The sequence below is a fragment of the Bufo bufo genome, chromosome 1, assembly GCF_905171765.1.
Source record: "Bufo bufo chromosome 1, aBufBuf1.1, whole genome shotgun sequence".
NCBI classification, from domain to species: domain Eukaryota; kingdom Metazoa; phylum Chordata; class Amphibia; order Anura; family Bufonidae; genus Bufo; species Bufo bufo.
Genome location: NC_053389.1, coordinates 418,492,455 through 418,510,869, shown reverse-complemented (window position 1 = coordinate 418,510,869; position 18,415 = coordinate 418,492,455).

Below are 18,415 nucleotides of genomic sequence, written 5' to 3'. Positions count from 1 at the left end.
TTCTCCAAAGTAAACTTCACCGACCCGACATGAGCGGACAGCTCCCCCCCCTCCTCTCTGCAGTGTGATATTCCATCATGTGTGAGGAGGGGGCGGAGCCGGAGGAGCCGAGGCAGCAGCAGGAGGTAATGGAGACGCTGCTCTCTCTGAGTCACTGTGCCTCCAGTATAAAGTTCTCTTCTCTCACTGGTCCCACTACTCCACACAGCAGCACTGGGGTAAGTTACTGTGGGAGGGAACTGGGAAGTTAGGAGAATCCTGAAGCTGCTGCCCCTGCACATCTTGTGTCCCCCTGTTGTTCCAGCCCCTCACAGACCTTTCCCACCAACTATCTCACCTATACTTTATACAGGGCAAGAAGTTATGTCTCCCAGTGTCCCCCTCTTCCCTCTCATCAGTGGCATTTCACACTTTCCCAGCCCCTCACCCCCACATAATATGTAATGTCTCTGGAGCAGTGGCGTACACACAATCCATGGGGCCCCGGTGCAAAACTGAACCATGGGCCCCCCCCCCCCCCAACCTCCCTCCACCAGCAGCAGGGTTAGGCTACTTTCACACTTGCGTTAGGAGCGGATCCGTCTGGTGTCTGCACAGACGGATCCTCACCTATAATGCAAACGCTTGTATCCGTTCAGAACGGATCCGTTTGCATTACCACGAACAAAAAAACAAGATAATGCAAACTGATCCGTCCTGACTTACACTAAAAGTCAATGGGAGACGGATCCGTTTTCAATTGCACCATATTGTGTCAGTGAAAACGGATCCGTCCCCATTGACTTACATTGTAAGTCAGGACGAATCCGTTTGGCTCCGCATCGCCAGGCGGACACCAAAACGAATCTGCACAGACGGATCCGCACCTATAATGCAAACGCTTGTATCCGTTCAGAACAGATCCGTTTGGCTGCAAGCAGTGCTTTGGTGTCGGCCTCCAGAGCGGAATGGAGGCCGAACGGAGGCAAACTGATGCATTCTGAACGGATCCTTATCCATTCAGAATGCATTGGGGCTGAACTGATCCGTTTTGGACCGCTGAGCCCTGAAACAGATCTCACAGGCGGACCCAGAAACGCCAGTGTGAAAGTAGCCTAGCTCTGCTATATTTCTGTAGCCTGCAACCTCTGACTGCCCAGTTGGGCTGAAACTACTACACCCAGCATATCCTCGCAGTAATAGTAAATGGATATTGGTGCAATTCTGAGCTACTAGTCTATATAATACAATACTATAATACTGGGCAGTCAGAGGTTGCAGGCTACAGAAATATAGCAGAGTTAGTTATAAAGCCAGCCCCCATCAGACCCTACTCTGAGTCTACTCTGAACTCACTGACCATAAATCTGGTGAGCAATTATGAAGACTTTTTTTTTTTTTTTTTTACAAATCTTATCTTCACTTCCGGACCGGCACCGGCTTCTTCACGCTCTCCCGAAAGCTTTTCCGGCGCCTTCTCCCTGCTGCGTCTCGGCGTTGTTGTGCGCCTGCGCAGCCTAGGGAAACGTCATGTCCGGTGCGGCCGCCCAACAGGAAATGACTAGGCACGCCGCACCCGCACGGGGAGGAGAATCAGGGGGAGGAGACTCACTCAAGGAGGGTAGGGCTGGCCTGGCACTGCAGCGCAGAAACGCAACACTGGGCGGCAGGCCCCAGGTCGGCCGCCTGGGTTAAGGCTGTTTCACACGAGCGAGTCCATTGCGGGAATCACGCTCCGTGTGTGAGTGTGATCCTTCGCTCTGGACTTGCAGGAGCGCACGGCATTATCATGATTTATAATGCTATGTGTCTCTGCATGGCCTTTTTTCCACAGAATCATACTGACAGCTTTATGTCGCTATGTCCAGAGCGGAGGTTCACACTCACACACGGAGCGTGAATCCCGCAATGGACTCGCTCGTGTGAAACAGCCCTTATACAGGCAGGCACAGCACTACTGCAGGGCGGGGCCAGGGGTCCACAGGCAACTGCGACCCCTGTATGTACGCCCCTGCTCTGGAGGTTATATCAGTACTGGAGCGTTATAAGAGGAGCGGCTGATATCAGTCACATATAATGTAATGTCTCTGGAGGTTACCGTATTTTTTGCCCCATAAGACGCACTTTCCCCCCCCAAAAAATGGGGAGAAAATGCCCCTGCGTCTTATGGGGCGAATGCTGAAATTTTTACATCGCAGACTGCGATGTATGCGAGAGCGGGGAGGGACTGGGAGGAGGAGCTGGGGGCCGGCAATTGCGGCGGGGCCGGTGCAGTCACTGTACTCCGGCCCCGCCGCTCCAGTGCTGCAATATTCAAATATAAAATGTCTCATTCAATTAAAAGTGATTAAACATGCCCCCCCCACTTTTAATATTACCATACACCCTAACAGCTTCTGTAGAATGCAGGCCGGGCGGCCGGCAGCATAACTCCCTGATGTCACGTGCCTGCGCCACCTACTTTATGAATCAAGCAGGCGGCGCAGGCACGTGACGTCAGTGAGTGACGCGCTGGCCGCCCGGCCTGCCTGCCTGCCTGCATTGTACAGAAGCTGTTAGGGTGTACGGTAATATTAGGAGTGAGGGGGCATGTTTAATCACTTTTAATTGAATGAGACATTTTATATTTATATACTGCAGCACTGGAGCGGTGGGGGGGGGGGTAATCTGTGGATGACAGTTTTATGGGGGACATCTGTGGATGGCACTGTTAAGGGGTTGGGGGTCTGTGGATGGCACTGTTATGGGGTGGGGGGGTCTGTGATGGCACATATATAACAGTGCCATCCACAGATCCCCCATAACAGGGCCATCCACAGATCCCCCATAACAGTGCCATCCACAGATCCCCCCCATAACAGTGCCATCCACAGATACCCCCCATAACAATGCCATCCACAGATACCCCCCATAACAGTGCCATCCACAGATACCCCCCATAACAGTGTCCGTCACAGATACCCCCCATAACAGTGTCCGTCACTGATACCCCCCATAACAGTGCTTCATCCACAGATACCCCCATAACAGTGCGTCATCTACAGATACCCCCATAAGGCCTCATGCACACGACCGTTGTTGTGTTCCGTTCCGCAAAATGGGGTTCCGTTGTTCCGTGATCCGTTTTTGTTTCCGTGTGTCTTTTTTTATTTTTGGAGGATCACCAGACATGAAGGAAAGTAAAAAAAAAATCTAAGTCAAGTTTGCCATGCAAATGATAGGAAAAAAACGGACGCGGACACGCGGACGTGGATTACAGTCTTGTGTGCTTTCGCGTTTTTTCACGGTCCCATTGACTTGAATGGGTCCGCAAACCGTTTTCCGTGGAAAAAATAGGACAGGTTATATTTTTTGGACGGACTGGAACCACGGATCACGGACGCGGATGACAAACGGTGCATTAGCCGAGTTTTCAACAAACCCATTGAAAGTCAATGGGTCCGCAGAAAATCACGAATAACGGAACAACGGACACGGAATAAAACAACAGTCGTGTGCATGAGGCCTAACCGTGCATCATCCACAGATCCCCCATAACCGTGCATCATCCACAGATCCCCCATAACAGTGCCATCCCCAGATCCCCCCCATAAGTGTCCTTCACAGATCCCCCCCATAACAGTGTCCTTCACAGATCCCCAGTAATAGTGCCATCCACAGACCACCATTAGTTCCAAACCCACCAAAAGCACACCTTTTGGTTAAAAATCTTTTTTTTCTTATTTTCCTCCCCAAAAACCTAGGTGCGTCTTATGGGCCGGTGCGTCTTATGGGCCGAAAAATACGGTATATCAGTACTAGAGCGTTATAAGAGGAGTGGCTGATATCAGTCACATGTGATGTAATGTCTCTGGATGTTATATCAGCGCTGGAGTGTTATAAGAGGAGCGGCTGATATCAGTCACATATGACTGTGGATAGGTCATCAGTATCTGATTGGTGGGGGCCTGACACCCGGGACTAGGGATCGACCGATATTGATTTTTTTTTAGAGCTGATAACCTGTGAACTTTCAGGCCGATAGCCGATAATTTATACCAATATTTTGTGCATTTTTTATGTTTGAAAAAAATAAATAAATTCCTACACAAATCTGCTGTTAAATGAAGAGATGCCATTATATATCTAAGATTAAATATTTATACTTAATATTTTGGTGTTATTTTTATTTAATAACTATTTCCCCCTTAGGGGCTAGAACCTGGATCCCTTGTCCTATTCACCCTAATAGAGCTCTATTAGGGTGAATAGGACCTCACACGCTCCCTGTGCATAGTACACATGTCAGCAGGGAGCTGACTATGGCAGCCAGGGCGTCAGTAGCGTCCTGGCTGCCATGGTAACCGATCAGAGCCCCGCAATTACACTGCTTGGGCTCTGATCAGAAGCTGCCACTGCCACCAATGAAGATAACTTGCCCATTAATTAAAATATAGCGACACCTGACCTCCTATGAGAGGTAGCTGCGATCCGCGGCAGTTAACCCCTCAGGTGCAGCTATATGATTCACCCGCCTCCTATATTTGAATTAATAACTGAGTTAACATCAGCCCCTCCCCTCCTCCTCCCCTCTTGCCTCTCACTGGTGGCAGCAGCGGCACAGGGGGGAGGGACCGCTTCCTTCTACCCTGTGCTGCTGAGGGAACATTGATTGCGTTGATAGCAGCGTGATCCATGTTCGCGATTCGTTATCGGCATATCGGCAAGGTTAGATGCTGATACCGATAACTTTGAAAATCCTGAATATCGGCCGATAATATCGGTAAATCCGATAATCGGTCGATCCCTACCTGGGACCACTGCCGATCAGCTGTTTGAGAAGGCACCGGGCTCCTGTGAGCGCTGTGCCCTTCTCTGTGATTTTTCTGGGCCATGTGTTCATTGATCAAGTGGCCTAGGAGCAGCTCAGCCCCATAGAAGTGAAAGGGGCTGAACATGATACCAAGCACAGCCGCTATAGGATGTACGGCGCTGACCTTGGTGAGCTGTGAGGAGGCCGGGGCACTACTGCCAGCACTTCAATAAACTTATCCTTCTGAATATGCAGGAAACATTTCCTTCACTTTGGATATTGTTTAGGCTGGGGGACTGGGTGGTTCATCTAGGACATGGAATGTCCACGTGTGACTGCTGTCCACACTACTGTAAATAACAGATACAGTTATCAACTAAATGAGTTGCTTAAAGGGAGTCTGTCATCACAGTTTCACCTTTTTAACCCTTCCCATAGCTTTCGAGCAGCATTACAGTTGATAAAAACGTTACCTTTATTATAAGCAATCGTGGACTTATAAAACGGGCAAAAATCATCTTAGTAGGATATGCAAATGAGGGCTCGCAAGTGCCCAGGGGCGGCGTCAACCTCGTAGGTGCCGAGATCCCGCGCCTGCGCACTGAGTCCATCGGCCGGCGCATGCGCACTGTGATGTCATTTCCTGGTACGGCATCACAGTAATTAATGCGCATGCGCCGGCTAACGGACTCAGTGCGCAGGCGCGGGATCTCGGCAAAAGAAGAAGTAAGAAGATGGGCGGGCAGAGGGAAAGGATGGGCGGGGGGAACCGACGATAAGGCAGAGCTGCCTGGGCACCTACGAGGTTGACGCCGCCCCTGGGCACTTGCGAGCCCTCATTTGCATATCCTACTAAGATGATTTTTGCCAGTTTTATAGGTCCACGATTGCTTATAAAGGTAACGTTTTTATCAACTGTAGTGCTGCTCGAAAGCTATGGGAAGGGTTAAAAAGGTGAAACTGTGATGACAGACTCCCTTTAAAGAGAAACTATTTGCTATAGTGCAGTGCACAATACTGTTCTGTTTAGCATACTGTTACTGTATTGTGTGCTAAAATGCATACATTCATGTGTGCGAGACTGAAAAATGAACAAGTTATATCTCCAGCTCTAGGGTGGGCCCCCAAAATCAATTCCACTAGTGGGCCCTAGGCACCCCAGTCCGACACTGAGAAGGTGTGTCCAAACTTTTGGTCTGTACTGTACATTAGCAACTGCTCGCCTGTGTGGCAACTCTTACCCAGGCTTTAACACCGCAAGGCTACTCTAGACTTGACACATGTGATAGGAAGGAAGGGGAGTGGGAACAATGCTGTGCCCTGCCGCTGTTGGGGATGGGAGCTTGTCCATAGAGGAGGAGGTGGAGGAGTTGGATAAGTGCAATTGTGGGGAGGATCAAAAGTACCTGTCAATGTTGCAGGGGTGCTGCCCCAGCACTGCTGCAAAAAACATTGGCCCAGTGATTGACATATACTGTCCCTGCTTGTAAAAGCTTTTCTAGGTGTCCACCGTGGTGTGCACCCTGCCGCACGACATCAATCACAAGGAGTGGCCCTCATACTCCACCACATATGAGTACAAGGCACTACTAAATGGTATGGCAGTGACTGCACCATTTAAATGCGCACAGCTTATTTTAATCCTGCAGATCTTCCACATAGCTGTGGTTTTGTGTGTTGGCCTTGTGGACAAAAAAAGCCATACTTTTTGTGCCTGCCCTCCCAGAATTAGTGGCATCACTAGTTCCCGAGCTGGCCACAATATAAGCAGATCTGTCCATGCCAGTTCTTTAGGAGGTTTTGGCCCTACATTGCCTCTATTCTAAATTTCCACCGCGGCCACCAACCTTCTCCTCAGATTTCACCTCCTCCATTCCAGCACCCTGATCCGGCTGCCAGATCCTGCCCAACACACCATCATTGGAGTCCTCTCCCTCCCTGCAACTTTTATTAGACTGATATATCATGGTGGGTTCCTTGGCTCCCCTCCCAGTTCCCTGCTCTGTATTTTCCCTGACTGCCATTGTCACAGCCCTCGCCGCCAATACTGTGGCTACGGGTGCCACTATTACCACCACCAACACAGAGGAGGAGTGAGCCATCCACAATCTCATCCTCTTTCTCCTCAATGATAATGTTGCACCTTTCTAAAACCAGGGACAACTGCAGCCTACTACTAATACTACTACTCCGGGCTGGATAGTTGGTGCTGCTACTACCCACATTCTGGCTATGGGAGAACATTGGGTCTTTTGTATGGAACTCTTCCTTGTTCCTGACATTTTTGGGCCAAATGTACACAGTCAGACAAAGTGTGGAATGGTTTGCAAGTCTGTTTTCTGGAACTTAAAGGTGTTCTCTCACTTCAGCAAACTGCATATATAATATAGAGAAAGTTTCCATGGTTATGACCAACCTGCAATCTAGCAACAGTGGTTGTGCTTCCACACTGTAGGAAAAAGTGTCGGCCTATGTGCACTCCCATTGCCCCAACCTCCAGAGAGGCTGGAGCTTTTTCCTATAGTGTGTAAGCATGGATTGCAGGGTGGTTGTAACCACTAAAATGAGAAGTCTATGATGTGATGGAAAAATAAATGAAGCAAAGGAGGCAATATGTGCCTTGTATTAACTTTCTCCACATGATAAATATCATTTGTCGAAGTGAAACAACCCCTTTAAAGTCAAAGAGGTGCAATAAAATGTCCTTCTTTGTTCGCAACACACTGAAGACACTGCAACTGACATCTGACTTTAGAAATAATGCAGTATTGGTGCCACTAACAGATTTGGGCCTAATGTCTTCTGTGTGTTCAAATATGCAGATTCAGAGAAAAAAACTTTCTCTAGTGTAAAATGCAAGTTGTCAACCTATTAGGAGATTATTTTACATCACCCCAAAACTGTCTGGAGATGACCTGACACGGATTTCGGACTAGTACTCTCTGTATTGTAAGACACATGTGTAGTGTCCCACTACGTAAGGGTGGGCACTACACAAGGGTCAATTGGGTCACGTTGTTCTCCACCTCCTGTGGAACATGGTTATTGTATTTTATATTGCATTTTAATGTGAATTGTCATGTTATTTATGTTATCTCCTGTGTACCAGGCCTGTTAGGGGTGTAGTTTCCTCCTCCTAGACAGTAGAGGGAGCTAGGGAACCCCCTAGTATAAATAGCCAGGTCCAGACCAGAGAGTGTGTGTGTAGTCAGAAGCCAAGAGTGACTTCAGCCAGAAAAGAGCTGAGAACCAGCCTCTGACATGTAGCTAGATAGCCCAGGCTCCTAGCTTGCCACCAGGAGAAGAGTCTGCCTCCTGAGAAACTAAGTTCCTATAAAAGTACAGTGCAGAGCCAAGTTTATTCCAGCCAAACAGAGAGCTGAAGGGCAGAAGGTTATATTTAAAGCAAGGAGACATATACGAGAGGAAATTTTCCCTAACCAAGGATAAAGCCAGCAATAGGGCATATGGGCCTTGGAGAAAGACAGACAGGATCCTGAGGAAAAGTGCAGCCTGATCTGTAAGTGTTTAACCCTCTGAGTATCTTGCAAAGAACATTTGCCTGCCATTTGATGTAAAGCCTGCCTGTCACCACCTTTTACATGTGGAACTGACCAAAGACTGTAAATAGTAAAATTGTTCAGTAAAAGGAAGTTTTGGTTCACTGCAACGTGTGTTCCTCAATTATTACTACAAGAAATCGGTGTGCCACCGTTATCGGCACTGGCGTCACGAACTTTAAGGGATCTTGCCACAGGCACACTAAACCTACAACACCTAGGGCACCTCACCTACCACCTGGCCTGGTCCCTATACACAGAGAGTGTCCCAGAGGATCCATGTGCCAACCTCTCCATCACTGCTGTAAGCCTGCCCAGGGTATCTAAAAACTGTGAGTACCAAGAGCAACCCTCGTTCTGCCTATTAACCGTGACCTCACATTCGCTCACCCTGCAGGGCTGCATACTGCATATTTTGGCGTCATGAACAGGATACGGAATATTCCTACGCCATAGTGGAATTTAAACTGTGTGCCATTATTGCCTATGAAGGGATAAATGCCCTATCCGTTTATTTGAAAAAGTTGGGCCAAAGAACTGTGAAAAAGTTGCGGTGTGAAACTGTGCATTGTTGACAGCATTGTGCTTAAAGATGGCCGCCTAAGCTGACTGATTTATTGCTGTGCCATCTCTGTATTGTATTGGCGGGAAGAATTTGGCGCCTTCTGCTGAAGAGAGCGGGAAAGAATGTATTTTAGCGCCACTGCCTTATCAGCTTATTTGCATGTCTGCCAAGATGGACTCCGCCTCCTCATGTTGGAGTACCTAGGGGGCGGCCTCCCGGAGCAGTGGGAGGTCTTGGGCGAAATACTGAGAGCCGCCCTGTCGTCCACCAGAGAAGGATCGAGCATGTTGGAGAGAGAGGATTGCTCTAATCTAATGGCTTCACCTACCGCCAGGACTGCAGAGCCTGCAATGTTCGAGGAGGAAGAAGCACCACCGGCCTATACTCCGGGACCGGAGAGGCCACCCTGCTTTCCACCGCGGTTGCAGCCCGAGCCGTGCCTTGGCTCGTGGAAGGGATTTGCCCGGCCCAAGTGCGCAATGGTCTTTGCTGATGGCTGAGATACGAGCCGTGGCAATACAAAAGACTACCTGAAAGAAAATATATTTCGAGGAACTGGCAAAAACTGTCTACGAGCTCCACGCGAACACTCAACCCCGCCTGGAAAGAAGAATGGGGGTAGTGGTGGCATTCGACAAGAGTCGGGGGTTCGGATTCATTAAAGACCACTCCACAGGCCGAGACCTTTTTGTAAACCGGAGGTCTGTAAAGCGCAGCTACCTGCCGGAGCATCTGCACAACCTCCGCGAAGGAGAAGAGGTGGAGTTTACCCCCACTGAGGGCCTGAGAGGGCCGTACGCCACGGCAGTAGCCCATCCCAAACCGGGACCAGAGGACTGGGAAGAACCTGAAGAGCCCACCAGTCCGGGATGCGAACAAGAGAGACCTGTGGAGCCTGTCCACAACACGTACCAAGAGAGGGGTTCCTTCACCGGCCCCAATATCTTTTGGCAACCCACAGTGCTGGAGAAATGGGTGAGCCCTTATTCCTCACCTGAGTTGCCCCGCAGGGAAAAGACTCAGGCGGAGTTGGAAAATTTGTAAAAATTCCATGAAGCCCTTGATGCCCTGCGGCGAGGAAAAAGTTCAGACCCAGCGCCTGAACCTGCTGCGACTGTGCTGGATACCTGCCGTGGAGCAGCGCCCGAGCGACTGGAGGATCAGATTGCCAGGTTAGAGATCCACCTTCATGGCCTGCGCCAACTTGTCGCGTCCAGAGTGGCACCGATACCACCGGATGATTGTGATCCCCCAATGAACTTCGATGTCCCCGAGCCTGCAATAAAAGTCCCCGTCGCCACCAGCTCGGCGACCTCCGTAGCTGTGCCCGCCGTTGCGGCACCTGAGAAACTTTGCTATGCAAGGAGTCGGGTCCGTCGCTTGAAGCCGGCGCCACCCAGACCCATGGAGCCTCCTGTAGCGTTAACCCCCAGGCTTGCGGAGCCTATACCAGTGACAGGCCCATTTATTCTGCAATTGCCTGACAATACTATTTTGTGGGCCCAGCCATGCATGGATCCCCGTTCCAGGCCAAAACTCAGAGCAGAGCCAGGATGTACCACATCTGATGACCAGTATGAACTGGATACATACATGTAAGTAGGCCTGCTAGGCCATGTTTTTGCTGATGGACCCATATACAGTGACTTCAGGACAGGAGTCCTATGTTTTGGCCAAAAGAGCTGCTGCCAGTTACCCAAGGCCCAGTGGTAGTTGAAAAACCACTGAGAATAACAAGTGCTCTACTGCTCTATTGTTTACCAGGACATCCTGCCTGCTTCAAAGTGCCAAATCCAAGTTGTGCCTGCTTTTTCTGGGGTTTTTTGTGCACCTTTTCCCTTTTTAACCCCCTTTTCAGGTTGATCAGGGATATTACAGCACAACTTTTATCTACCAGGACTTGCCAGGGGAAAATATCCCTGAAATGTAGAGGTCTGTGTTGTGACTTTTTATGTGCAATCTTAATTCAAGAACTGTGCCCAGAGATGACCATAATGCATGTGGGCCTCTGAGATGCTATTTTTTGGGACTATTGTATTTTATTATTATGGACTATCCTGGTTATTCCTGATAAGCTGTACCAGGTCAGCGCCCCTGTTCCCTATACTATCCTGAGTGAAGAGAACGACGCCCCTTTTCACCGCACTTGTTCCTTTGCCAGCGGAGCTGCCTGATATTTTCATTGCAGATGTAGATGTGTGTGCCTGCTTTGCATTTTTGTCTTTCAGGAGACAGTTTCCAGCTGGGAGGACCCCTTGTGTTGCGCCAAGGACGGGCAACTTCAAAGCAACGGGGTATGTAGTGTCCCACTACGTAAGGGTGGGCACTACACAAGGGTCAATTGGGTCACGTTGTTCTCCACCTCCTGTGGAACATGGTTATTGTATTTTATATTGCATTTTAATGTGAATTGTCATGTTATTTATGTTATCTCCTGTGTACCAGGCCTGTTAGGGGTGTAGTTTCCTCCTCCTAGACAGTAGAGGGAGCTAGGGAACCCCCTAGTATAAATAGCCAGGTCCAGACCAGAGAGTAGGTGTGTGTAGTCAGAAGCCTAGAGTGACTTCAGCCAGAAAAGAGCTGAGAAGCAGCCTCTGACATGCAGCTAGATAGCCCAGGCTCCTAGCTTGCCACCAGGAGAAGAGTCTGCCTCCTGAGAAACTAAGTTCCTATAAAAGTACAGTGCAGAGCCAAGTTTATTCCAGCCAAACAGAGAGCTGAAGGGCAGAAGGATATATTTAAAGCAAGGAGATATATACGAGAGGAAGTTTTCCCTAACCAAGGATAAAGCCAGCGATAGGGCATACGGGCCTTGGAGAAAGACAGACAGGATCCTGAGGAAAAGTGCAGCCTGATCTGTAAGTGTTTAACCCTCTGAGTATCTTGCAAAGAACATTTGCCTGCCATTTAATGTAAAGCCTGCCTGTCACTACCTTTTACATGTGGAACTGACCAAAGACTGTAAATAGTAAAATTGTTCAGTAAAAGGAAGTTTTGGTTCACTGCAACGTGTGTTCCTCAATTATTACTACAAGAAATCGGTGTGCCACCGTTACCGGCACTTTAAGGGATCTTGCCACAGGCACACTAAACCTACAACACCTAGGGCACCTCACCTACCACCTGCCCTGGTCCCTATACACAGAGAGTTCCCCAGAGGATCCATGTGCCAACCTCTCCATCACTGCTGTACGCCTGCCCAGGGTATCTAAAAACTGTGAGTACCAAGAGCAACCCTCGTTCTGCCTATTAACCGTGACCTCACATTCGCTCACCCTGCAGGGCTGCGTACTGCACATCTATATGCTATTTTCCAAAACCCAAAATAAATAAATTTGAACTGTCTGGAGATGCCCAGGCACACATTTTGGACTAGTAGTTCACATTTTCACCCCTACACTCTGTATTGTAAGACACACGTATATATCGCTATAAAAAAAAAAAATACTGTGTGGAGAAGCTCTCATTTCGGCCTTGTATTTCATATCACTCAGAGTTTTAAACCGTTACCCTCTGTATTGTAAGACACATGTATATGCTATTTTCCCAAAGCAAAAAAAAATTAAAAAACAAATTTGAACTGTGTGGAGATGGCCTGACACGGATTTTGAACTAGAACTTCATGTTTTCACTTAGGCTACTTTCACACTAGCGTTCGGAGCGGATCCGTCTGATGTTTCATCAGACGGATCCGCTCCGATAATGCAGACGTTCGCATCCGTTCAGAACAGATCCGTCTGCATTATTACTTAGAAAATTTTCTAAGTCTGAAAGTAGCCTGAGCGGATCCGTTCAGACTTTACATTGAAAGTCAATGGGGGACGGATCGCTTGAAGATTGAGCCATATGGTGTCATCTTCAAGCGGATCCGTCCCCATTGACTTCGATTATAAGTCTGGACGGATCCGCTCGCCTCCGCACGGCCAGGCGGACACCCGAACGCTGCAAGCAGCGTTCAGGTGTCCGCTCACTGAGCGGAGCGGAGGCTGAGCGCTGGCAGACGGATGCATTCTCAGCGGATCCGCCTCCACTGAGAATGCATTGGGGCCAGACGGATGCGTTCGGGGCCGCTCGTGAGCCCCTTCAAAAGGAGCGCACGAGCGGACACCCGAACGCTAGTGTGAAAGTAGCCTTAGAGATTTAAACCACTACCCTCTGTATTGTAAGACACACGTATATTGCTATTAAGTTTGAAGTGTCTGGAGATGCACAGACACAGATTTTGGACTAGTTGTTTACATTTTCACTCAGAGATTTAAACCGCTAAGGCTACTTTCACACTTGCGTTTTGAGTTCCGCTTGTGAGATCTGTTTGAGGGCTCTCACAAGCGGCCCCGAACTGATCCGTTCATCCCCAATGCATTCTGAATGGATAGGGATCCGTTCAGAATGCATCAGTTTGTCTCCGTTCCGCCTCCATTCCGCTCTGGAGGCGGACACCAAAATGCAGCTTGCAGCGTTTTGGTGTCCGCCTGGCCGTGCGGAGCCAAACAGATCCGTCCTGATTTACAATGCAAGTCAATGGGGACGGATCGGTTTGACGTTGACACAAAATTGTGCAATTGCAAACGGATCCGTCCCCCATTGACTTTCAATGTAAAGTCAGGAGTCCCTATTAATATATGATCGGATTGGAGTTTTCTCCAATCCGATGGTATATTTTAACTTGAAGCATCCCCATCACCATGGGAAGGCCTCTATGTTAGAATATACCATCGGATTTGAGTTAGATCGTGAAAACTCAGATCCGACAGTATAGTCTAACACAGAGGCGTTCGCATGGTGATGGGGACGCTTCAAGTTAGAATATACTAAGAACTGTGTACATAACTGCCCCCTGCTGCCTGGTAGCACCTGATTTCTTACAGGGGGCTGTGATCCGCACAATTAACCCCTCAGGTGCCGCACACTTCCAGACACACCCAGCATCAGATCTTCACTTCTCACTCTCTTCCCTTCCCTTTCCCTATTCTATACAATTGTTCTTCTTTCTAACCTTTTATTTCAATGTCCCTGACAGTAGAATAGAAGCTTGATTGTGAAAGTACACTGTCCCTAAGATTGTTTTCTGTCAAACACTGCAAGACTCCTCATTCACAGCCCTCATTTGAAGCCCAACACAGAATGAAATTTTGCTCTTTCTGCAAGGGCACCTCCTTGCCTGCTGCGGTACTGATTGGCTCATGCAGGCTGTCTGTCAGCCTGTGAGCCAATTAAGGCAAGGCCATACCCCCCACTTCCTCTTAGAGTCATGTGAGCATCCTTTTTCCTCCCTCATGCTCTTGACCACCAATATGTGCAGTAAAATGGCACTGCGCTCCGTTTTACTGGATTTGCCTGAAAGGAACCTGAAAAGCTTCGGGTTCATCTGCCAGGTAAAATTTTGGGAAGCTCGTAATAAACCCGGCTCTTTACAAACTGATTCGCTCATCTCTAGTTTTGTCCAGAGTAAAACAGCTTGCTTGACACAGGGGATCCATACCCACTTAATGTTGCAACATGCCATTTTAAAAAGTATGTGGTAATTAGCTGTATGACTGGTGGCATTGATTCCCCTCCTTACATTTATATATTGGACTAAAGTAATTGATCTAATCCAGACAGCACACACATAGCTTAAAGGGGTTTTCCTGTATTTTACCACTGAATACCTATCCTGAGGATAGGTCACCAGTATCTGATCGGTTGGGGTCCAACTGCTGATCAGCATTTTAAGAAGGCACGAGGACTCGTGTGCGCTGCAGCCTTCTCCATGCTTACCTACCACATCGCCATACATTGTATAGCGCCTGTACTTGGCTGTATGCAATAACTCCAAATATAACTCCACATATGCTTTCTTATGTTTTTCATTAAAGGGGTTGTTCCCCGAAAAATATTCTACAGCTTTCATATCAGAACCTGATTCTGGATTCCTTTGTAATTGCATGCAATTAAAAGTTTAGAACTTTATTCAATAAAATGTATCTGTATAGACCCACCTAATATATATATATTTTTTTTTACTTATTTCTTTGTTTGGCTCGGTGGGATGGTGCACATGCTCAGTTTCATCCTTCAGCTGCCTCCTGAGCTCTGATAGGTAGAGCCGAGACACGCCCCCCCCCCCCTTCCCCTGAGCTGCAGCAGAAAAGACCCTCCCCTTGATCTGTCAGCTTGATATGAACCTAGCAGAGCAATGAATGGGGAGATCTCTGGATCCAAGTGAGGTACAGAGCTGGTTCAAGTTTTGTTAGAAAGAAGTTGTTATGTACTATATGGTCTCTGATTTTCACCTGTCACCAAAAAATGCTATGCAATCTGACAGGACCATGTTATAGAGCAGGAGTTGCTGAGCAGATTGCTCTATATAGGAGGGAGGAGTAATCAGTGATTGATAGCATTGTGTGTATAAGTATGCATACAGAGATAGCTGTCAGTCACTGATATCACCTCCCTCCTGTACTGATAGCTCTTCGCAGGTCTGCAGGTCTAAATATAAAAATTATGAGTTTTACTGAATCTTTTCCCACAAAACTATAAATCAATCTTCTCTGCTCCTCCTGCTCAATAACATGCTGCCTGTGGACTGCGCTGCCTTTTTTAATGACAGGTCCTCCTTAAGTAATATCTTCTTTCCTGGCCTCTATGTGGAGTGTACAGTTTGTAATGGTCCTATGGACAGATACTTTCATCTCTGCTGTGGATCTTTGGCACTGATTCAGTGTTATTGTTGGTGTCTTTGTTGAATCTTTTATGAATTACCTCCCTGCCCAGATTGGGAGTTTTGTGGGCAGCCTTCTCTCGTCATGTTTGGAGTTGTGTCATATTCTTTCTATTTTGTTATAACTAGAGTTGAGCGAACACCTGGATGTTCGGGTTCGACGAGTTCGGCCGAACTTTCGAAAAATGTTCGGGTTCGGGATCCGAACTCGACCCGAACTTCATCCCGAACCCGAACCCCATAGAAGTCAATGGGGACCCGAACTTTTGGGCACTAAAAAGGCTGTAAAACACACCCGGAAAGGGCTAGAGGGCTGCAAAAGGCAGCAAAATGTAGTTAAATCCCCTGCAAACAAATGTAGATAGGGAAATGATGAGTTAACATAAAATAATAAAAATTAAACAATATTAATTGGAGTGAGGTCCCATAGCACAGAATCAGGCTTCAAGTCACCCACCAATGGAGAAGGTCACTTACTATTATTTTGACCACAGCACCCAGACAAAGGAGAGAGGTCCCACAGCAGAGAACCAGGCATCATATCACCCACCACAGGAGTAGGCCACCATTAGTTACTTTGACCCCTACACCCAGACGGAGGAGAGAGGTTACACAGCAGAGAATCAGGCATTTAGATCACCCACCACAGGAGTAGGCCACCATTGAATCAGACCCCGGCAACCATGTCAGATGGCACAAGCATAAGCTTTATATCAATCAGCACAGGAGAAGGCGACTTTGACAGACTTTGACCCCTACACCCGGACGGAGGAGAGAGGTTTCAAAGCAGAGAATCAGGCATTTAGATCACCCACCACAGGAGTAGGCCCCAATTTAATGGGACCCCCGGCAAACATGTCAGATGGCACAACCATCAGCTTCATATCAATCAGCACAGGAGAAGGCGACTTTGAAAGACTTTGACCCCTACACCCAGACGGAGGAGAGAGGTTTCACAGCAGAGAATCAGGCATTTAGATCACCCACCACAGGAGTAGGCCCCCATTGAATCAGACCCTGGCAACCATGTCAGATGGCACAACCATCAGCTTTATATCAATCAGCACAGGAGAAGGCGACTTTGAAAGACTTTGACCCCTACACCCAGATGGAGGAGAGAGGTTTCACAGCAGAGAATCAGGCATCATATCAACCACCACAGGAGAAGCCACCATTTAGTTACTTTGACCCCTGCACCCAGGAAGAGGAGAGAGGCACCACAGCACATATTCTGGCATCATATCAGCCACCACAGGAGAAGCCACCATTGAGTTACTTTGACCCCCGCACCCAGGAAGAGGAGGAAGCCACCATTGAGTTACTTTGACCCCCGCACCCAGGAAGAGGAGAGAGGCACCACAGCACATATTCTGGCATCATATCAGCCACCACAGGAGAAGCCACCATTGAGTTACTTTGACCCCCGCACCCAGGAAGAGGAGAGAGGCACCACAGCACATATTCTGGCATCATATCAGCCACCACAGGAGAAGCCACCATTGAGTTACTTTGACCCCCGCACCCAGGAAGAGGAGAGGAGGCACCACAGCACATATTCTGGCATCATATCAGCCACCACAGGAGAAGCCACCATTGAGTTACTTTGACCCCTGCACCCAGGAAGAGGAGAGAGGCCCCACAGCACATATTCTGGCATCATATCAGCCACCACAGGAGAAGCCACCATTTAGTTACTTTGACCCCTTCACCCAAACAGAGGAGAGAGGTTCCACATCAGAGAATCAGGCATCATATCAACCACCACAGGAGTAGGCCACAATTTAATGGGACCCCGGCAACCATGTCAGATGGCACAACCATCAGCTTCATATCAATCAGCACAGGAGAAGGCGACTTTGAAAGACTTTGACCCCTACACCCAGATGGAGGAGAGAGGTTTCACAGCAGAGAATCAGGCATCATATCAACCACCACAGGAGAAGCCACCATTTAGTTACTTTGACCCCTGCACCCAGGAAGAGGAGAGAGGCACCACAGCACATATTCTGGCATCATATCAGCCACCACAGGAGAAGCCACCATTGAGTTACTTTGACCCCCGCACCCAGGAAGAGGAGAGAGGCACCACAGCACATATTCTGGCATCATATCAGCCACCACAGGAGAAGCCACCATTGAGTTACTTTGACCCCCGCACCCAGGAAGAGGAGAGAGGCACCACAGCACATATTCTGGCATCATATCAGCCACCACAGGAGAAGCCACCATTGAGTTACTTTGACCCCTGCACCCAGGAAGAGGAGAGAGGCCCCACAGCACATATTCTGGCATCATATCAGCCACCACAGGAGAAGCCACCATTTAGTTACTTTGACCCCTTCACCCAAACAGAGGAGAGAGGTTCCACATCAGAGAATCAGGCATCATATCAACCACCACAGGAGTAGGCCACAATTTAATGGGACCCCGGCAGCCATGTCAGATGGCACAACCATCAGCTTCATATCAATCAGCACAGGAGAAGGCGACTTTGAAAGACTTTGACCCCTACACCCAGACGGAGGAGAGAGGTTTCACAGCAGAGAATCAGGCATTTAGATCACCCACCACAGGAGTAGGCCCCCATTGAATCAGACCCTGGCAACCATGTCAGATGGCACAACCATCAGCTTTATATCAATCAGCACAGGAGAAGGCGACTTTGAAAGACTTTGACCCCTACACCCAGATGGAGGAGAGAGGTTTCACAGCAGAGAATCAGGCATCATATCAACCACCACAGGAGAAGCCACCATTTAGTTACTTTGACCCCTGCACCCAGGAAGAGGAGAGAGGCACCACAGCACATATTCTGG